General features: G+C 38.2%; 1 protein-coding gene across 2 annotated transcripts in view; it reads right to left on the bottom strand.

Moving 5' to 3' along the window:
• The window catches only part of Cftr (cystic fibrosis transmembrane conductance regulator (ATP-binding cassette sub-family C, member 7)), a 148703-nt gene that overhangs the window by 81229 nt on the left and 60378 nt on the right, over positions 1-7096 (bottom strand). The gene's annotated exons all lie outside the window — the stretch shown is intronic.

The following is a 7096-nucleotide window of genomic DNA, read 5'->3' as shown; positions in this document are numbered from 1 at the left end:
TGCTTAAATGTCTGATTTTATTATCCATTTATGAAATAGCTTGGTCCCAGACAGTTATAATTACGTTTGTATACCACTGTTCTGTTGACTTGCCCAGCTCTTACGAGGAGGGGCAGTCTACAGGCTAGTTTGGTTTTAGAGACATAAGAACTCACACTTGCTAACCCAATAATTAGCTGCAGAATTGTGATCTTAACCTCTAGAACCTAGCTCACACTTTTTGAATCAGCATACTTTCCCTTGGATGCAAGCTCTAGCTGAAGCTGATGCAGGATAAATGGGAAGTGAGGGTTTCGAGGGACTAATTCATACAAGGTGCTTAACCCAAAGCTGACATGTATGTCTGTTTACTGATATTAGCTAGTATCTACTTTTTAAGTTCCAATGCCCAAAGGAAGTGAAATAGCAGGTTAGTTCATGAAACTATGGCATTCCTCTTTGGTACTGGTTCAATAGTTCCATAAAATAAATGTTTTAAATTTATATTATAATAAATGTCAGGGCTTTGGAACTTAATTACCTATCAGAAAATTACAGATGGTTCAAGGTACAGTCAGTGTGGTGTATTCTAACTTAGGGGACATACTTCAAAGTGTTTCCAATGTCAGTTTTAGATATCTATTATGTCTAGTCTAATATTGAATGTAAATGCTAATTCCTATGGCATCTTTACCTTTCTAATTTTTTCAACTGAATGTTTTTGAATTCTCCTACAGTGATAAATTGAACATTTAAAGGTTAAGCTTCAAGTTCATACAGGTTAGTTTTAGCCAGGCCTAGAGATCCAGAGGTCAAATTCAAGTTCAATTAATCATGTGGTATCTACGTGATGGAATTTATTTTCCAGAGCCGTCATTAACTCATTTCTTTGCTTATTTCCCTCCCAGCTTTTTCCGTATTTCATGCCAGTTTACCTCCCAAGTTTTTGTTTTTGCTTTCTTTAAGAGTAAACTCTTGCCAACTTCTTTCTCAATTTTTTTTTCTCCTGTGACTTAAATATGAAAGCCTGAGTAGTGGTGGAATAAAAAATATATGCAGACTTTCCTTTTGTCAACATACAAAATAGATGTTTTATTACAATGCATGTGTAATGACAGTCATGACAACTACTTTTCCTTAATGGGGACAATTTTGTGACTTCCAAAAGTATTGCAGCAACTTTGTAGAAGCCAGTAACATATCCTAATCTCTGACTTTCTCACACTCTCTACCCCTACCTCCTACAACACACTATTGTAAATGCCAACTACCTCACAAACCCAGGTACTTTTACAAGAAAGTGAGTCACTGAATAGTCAGTTTACTATTTGCTACCCAAACACTGGCCTGCCTAAAATTTCTTCCCATCAGCCACGGGACTGTGTGGTATACTATGGTAATGGTGACATGCAGGGAAATCAAAGCAAAAAAAGGCAAAAGAACAGTGTGGTCTGTCTTTCAATGGGGAAATATGATATAATTTCATAAGGGTTAAGTAAGTTAATTAGGACTCAATAATTTCAATTCCTTTTCAACTGGCAAAGTCTTCAGTGCTGGCTAAAAAGGGACAAATGTTAGGAGTCTAGAGCAGTTTGAGTAGACGGGGGAAAACAGAAGCATAAGCTAATGGCCACAGGGATGCAAAGTAGTATTTTAAAAATAACTATCAGTTTGCCTTGGAATGGAATCCATTCTGCTAAATTCAGTGCAGGTTTTATAAAGCAGGACATGGAGATGCTCCCAAAAGAAAAGGTGAAGAAGCAACATGGTCTGCCCACCTATGGCTGTGTACTGCAACAGTATTCCATGAACACAGGCCTATTTCCATGCTCTTTCCTGTGATAGTCTTTAAGCTGTCTTCTCACAACACACTGAAAGCAGGGAGCTATGTCAAATACGTTGTGCACGCTTCTTCCTCTCCATACAAATTCACACCTACCTGCTCACTCCTATGACAAGCACCATTACACGGACAAGCACTGTGAAGATATTGGAGCTCAACTAAAACACAAAAATGAGGAAGAGAATATTCTGTTCCTCTCACCAGTGCCAAGTCTAGATGTAACGCTAAGAAGCAAATCAACTTTGGCGGTCAAAATGAAAACATACGGAATCATGGACGTTTGGATTTGGTGACATGGCTGCAGAGAGGTTACACAGAGGGATTCTTCTGTTGGCATCAACTGCTGAACCGTCAAGGATTCTGTAAGAATATCACCTTCTTGTGATCAAGCATCCTTAAAAGGTAGAATTTTCATTTCGCATACAGGGATTATACTGCACTGAGGTTCGTCTTGGACCTTATCAAAGGTGAAAACCTTTATATAATGAGAACAAAGATTTTAAAAATAGAAGCTCTAAAGTCACTGATAATAGGAAAATCTGATTTTTGACAGCCAATATAAACGACCTCTTTCAGTTACTTGCACTACTCCCGGTAGACGTGTAATCATCTGTTCAACCTCAGAGTCTGTGAGGCACAGAACAGTTTCTGGGCAAAATTCTTGCAACTGACATGCCTACTTCAAAATATTTCCAGTCATTCAACAAGAATTTACAATTCTATCAATGTGCTATGTACAGTAAACCAAAACAGCATTTTAGAAATTTCTTTTCTCAGCTCTAACCCCATAGTTAGATAGATAACACCAACATATATGAAAGCTTTAGCACAGAGAAGAGAATTGCATATACCAAATACTCTTGTACACAGTACATCTGCCGGTATAAAGAACAAGGAATTGAAGAAATGCCTGGGTGCGTTTGCCTACCATAAGGGAAGTAAGAAGACCCAACTTAGTTGCAAAAGTCAGCAGGGCAGAAAGGAGCAAGGATTTAGGGAGTCTTGGTAATGAAAAGCTGAATATTATATTTGACACTTTCAGCAAAGAGGAGGTAAGAGTAAATTATACATTTAAAATAAAAATAGAGGTCATAATTATTATAATGATTGTTAATCAATTCCCACCTAGCGACAGTCTCCACTGGTTCTCTGTTAGCAAAATCTGAGATCCCTCAGCCTTGATCTGATGTCGCAGTTCTATGTAGTTCGCTCATCCACATCCTTCCTTCCTGAACCCAGAATATCCATCTGCCTTCTTTCTGAGTCCTATTGTGTATGATCCTTAATCTTCAACCAACTTCTCCCCTCTTTTAATTTTTTGAAGGAAAAACTCACTCTTCCTTGAAAGGTCATTTTCCTTGATGCCCTTTTCTATGGATGAAAACAATATATACGACATTTCTTCACTTCTCACTATTCCTCTGCTGAAATTTTTTTTCTTTCCTTTCTTGTTTTTTTTTTTTTTTTTTTTTGGTTCATCAAGACCATTATCTAGATTATGGAAATAGGTTCTCTTTAGTGTCCCTTCTTCTAGTCAGAATAGCAAATAGTAGTGTCAGTAGTAATAATAGTTGTTTATTTATTAAGAACCTTCTAGGGCTGAGGGTATAGCACAGTGCGAGCATGTGCCTAGAACGTGCAAGCCCTGAGTTCAATCCCAACAGTGAAAAAATGAAAACCCTTTCTATGTGCTAGAAGAATCCATACAACTTCTCACAATAGGTGATGTCAACTCCACATTGCAGGGGATGAAACTCAGTATATGGGCAGGTTAAGTACTCTCTTTAGTAAATTTTAGTGGTTTACAACCTAATTCTGCTCACTTGTCAAAACTGACATATCTAAACTTCAAAGTGCTTTCGTCATTCCCCTGCTTAAACCTCTCCAAGACTGAATTCCTGAGGCTGGTGCACACGACATGGCCCCCCAGCTGCATCCCTCCCCACTGATTGCTCCCAAATTACACTCTGGTTTCATCAAGATGCCCACGGTTCTCCGTACCAACAAAGTAGTTCCATGGCCTACATTTCTGTTCATTCAGTTTCCTCTATCCAAAATACCTTTTCTATCTTTGACTCAGTTGTCAAGGTATCTTTTTTAGAGACAGCTCCCTGAAGTGCCCAGGTGGGCTAAAGCTCTCCATGGAGCTTCTGTAGCCAGAAGAGTGCCCGCAGCCTAACCTTCCACATCATGTGGAAATAGGCACATATGGGTGCCTTCTCCTTGGACAGAGGGGTGATCAACGTTTCATTTTGTGTACACCACGCCTCCACCACACCAAACAGTGTCTGACACAAGAAAGCCACGCATGCTGTTTGTGGGTCCGAAGGGGACACACAAAATAGGGTCACTCCCCAACCCCACTGCCATTTCTTGAGCATGGAACTGACATGCCAATATTACAAACCTTCAGGATGTAGACTAACTACTGCAGTCACCAGTAAACATTTTTATAATTTTTTCTTATAATCACTTTTGTCAAAATCAAAATGCATATTAATGAGTTTTCATCATTATTTGACTTTATAGATCTCTTTTTCCTTAATGACACCAACTTCCACCTCATCACCAGAGTAATCAAGTGCTAGAGATTTGTCTTCTTGATGTGCTCTGTGACATTATCTGAAGTGGCAGCAAGTTAAAGTTTAATTAGTAGACTTTGAGCAGCTGCTGTGTTTTGCATCCTAATGTATACCTCACGTATTTCTCTTAGCAGTCTAGAGACCATTTTACTCATCAGTTTCCTACTTCTTCACATCAAGCTCCACTCTGTACTTTATTGGCAGCTCTAATGCTCTTAATCAAAAATCCTTCTGAGACCGTATGTTTCATTCTTGCCATTCTTAGAACTGTAGCAAATCATCCCACCAGAAGACATTAGCCTAGTATCTCCATCTAGAGGGTATTCCTTACAACAGGTGGATCCTGATGGGGTCCTCACTTTCTCCAAAAATTTTACTCTTACAAAAATCCCCCTTTTGCTGGGGATATAGCTCAGCAGCACAAACGCTTGCCTGACAAGGGCAAGGTTCTGAGTTTGATTCCCAGTACCAAAAAAAAAAATAATAATCCCCCTTTCAGCTAGGCATGGTGGGGTATACTTGTCATCCTAATACATTCTGGGAAGCTGAGGCGGGTGGATTGCAAGTTCAAGCCCAACCTGGATAATTTTGCTACTCAGTGAAACCCTATCTCAAAATAAAAAATTAAAACCAGGCTGTAATATAGCTCTCTGTAAAGGCTCTGGGTTTTATCCATAGTATCACAAAAAGTACCTTTAGGGGGTTTGTTTGTTTATTTGCTTGTTTGTTTCGAGACAAGCTCTCACTATGTAGTCTAGGCTGGCAAAAACTCATGATACTACTACCTTAGCCTCCCACATGCTGAAATTACAGGTCTGCACCACCGTGCCTGGCACCAAGTAAATTCATTATTGATTGATATTTTTCTTTCTCCCACTAGAACTCAAACCCTTAAGTATATGGGTCATGTTCTATTCATGTTTCCATTTCCAGCCCTGGTACACTGTATTACACACAGCAAGGTTTAATTAATGTTTGCTAAATGAAGATTCATTACCTTCTACTGCTTTAAAACCTTAGTCACAAAAGATCTTTCACTTACGTGAAAGTTAAGAACAGACAATTGAGGGCGTCAGAGATTAGATTAGTAGTAGTTCAAGACTGGGTGGAAGGATGTAAGCACAGCACAGGGAACTGATTACTAGTGGGGAAGAGGCTCCTTTTAGAGAGGTCAAACCTGACGATGGTGATACAAGCCTGTGAATATCATTTAAAAATTGGCATGCATTCTAATGATAATGTTAAGGGTGGCCATGCAATCGGGGAACAATAAGTTCTCCTGTTGATCCTCCTTTTTTTTCATTATTTTTCAATGGTTTTCTGGAGGTATGATTCATACACCATACAATCCTTCATTATTAATACAGGATACTCTACTATATACATTCCACCATACATTCATACACCATACAGTCCTTCATTATTAATACAGGATACTCTACTACAAACCTTATAAAAATAGACTATCTTATTCAACTCGGTATACTCAGGACCTGTCACAGTGTTCAGAAGTTAGCAAATGCTCACTGCATAGCTCTAAATTTAATTCTAGAAATATACCTAAGCTATATTCAGTTAAATACAGCTTTTGGTAGGTTTATTTGGTGGGTGCAACCCATCATTTATAAAATCATTTCCAGGGAAAAAATGTACATTCAAAACAAAAATGAAACTCTAGTAGAAGCCTTCTAATACTTTTGTTCTCATAAACAAACTAGAGCATATACTACCAGTCCTACAAGCCAATTTTCCCTAGTGATCTCTAGTAACCCTTAGGTTACTTTTTATAACAAATCCAGAGTGTTCCAATCTCCGGGTTATGCAATAGTATTGCTGAAAGAAAGACTTTTGAGGAATGATACATACCTTCTTCAAAGTAAATCCAGTATTTTTTTAATAGGAGAGTTCTTTTTAGGAGGTTCTCAGCATATACAGAAAAGAGAATGGGGCTTTAAACATTCCTGCTGAATGAGCCAGAGAAAACATGGAGAGCCCTTTCTACCAGTACACGGCCCTATCTTTCTCTTTTCCATTTTTTGTTTATTGTTTGTTAAGCTTCCTTTTATTCCCACTGCATTTTTAAAATAAAATCTGATGTAAAGGAATCCATTAGTGACAAATGTCATCTACCAAAGATGCTGATTTTGAACCAGGATCATTACTGAGATGGTACTGTCAATAAGTCTCATAATGACACATTCTCTATTCTAAAATTTACACCAATGATTACTGAACTCACCATGAAACAGTTTTAAGGGTAAAGCACCAGCCTCACTTGGAATACTTCAGGTAACGCCAGACAAGGAGCCCATTCCTCCAATTCTTATGGGATGAGTCGACAGCATAATCTTTATTTTACCTCTGCCTCAGAGAACTGCACTTGCTAGAGGTTATGTGTGTGGTTACAGGTTCAAGGTTAGAGATAAGGTATAACTTTAAGGTTAGACAACTTTTTTCCCTGATTCTCTACTAGCAGATCAAGGATTATTCCATTAGACTGTGGTGTTGTTCAGCTTGTTAAATTCCTCTTATCTAATTATCAGAGTAAGAAAAGTACATACCATGTAAGTGTTAATTGAGAACATTTGTCTCATTGGAACAAAATGCTTACCATTTCATAAAAGTTCTTATTGTGACCAAAACAGTTCACCATTTTAAAAATCAAATTGCATTACTTGCAAGCTCTTTGAAG

This window comes from Chinchilla lanigera, unplaced genomic scaffold (assembly GCF_000276665.1).
Source record: "Chinchilla lanigera isolate Chin_1 unplaced genomic scaffold, ChiLan1.0 scaffold00031, whole genome shotgun sequence".
Taxonomy (NCBI): domain Eukaryota; kingdom Metazoa; phylum Chordata; class Mammalia; order Rodentia; family Chinchillidae; genus Chinchilla; species Chinchilla lanigera.
Note: the sequence above shows the minus strand (reverse complement) of the source record. Positions and strands in the feature narration are given on the sequence as shown.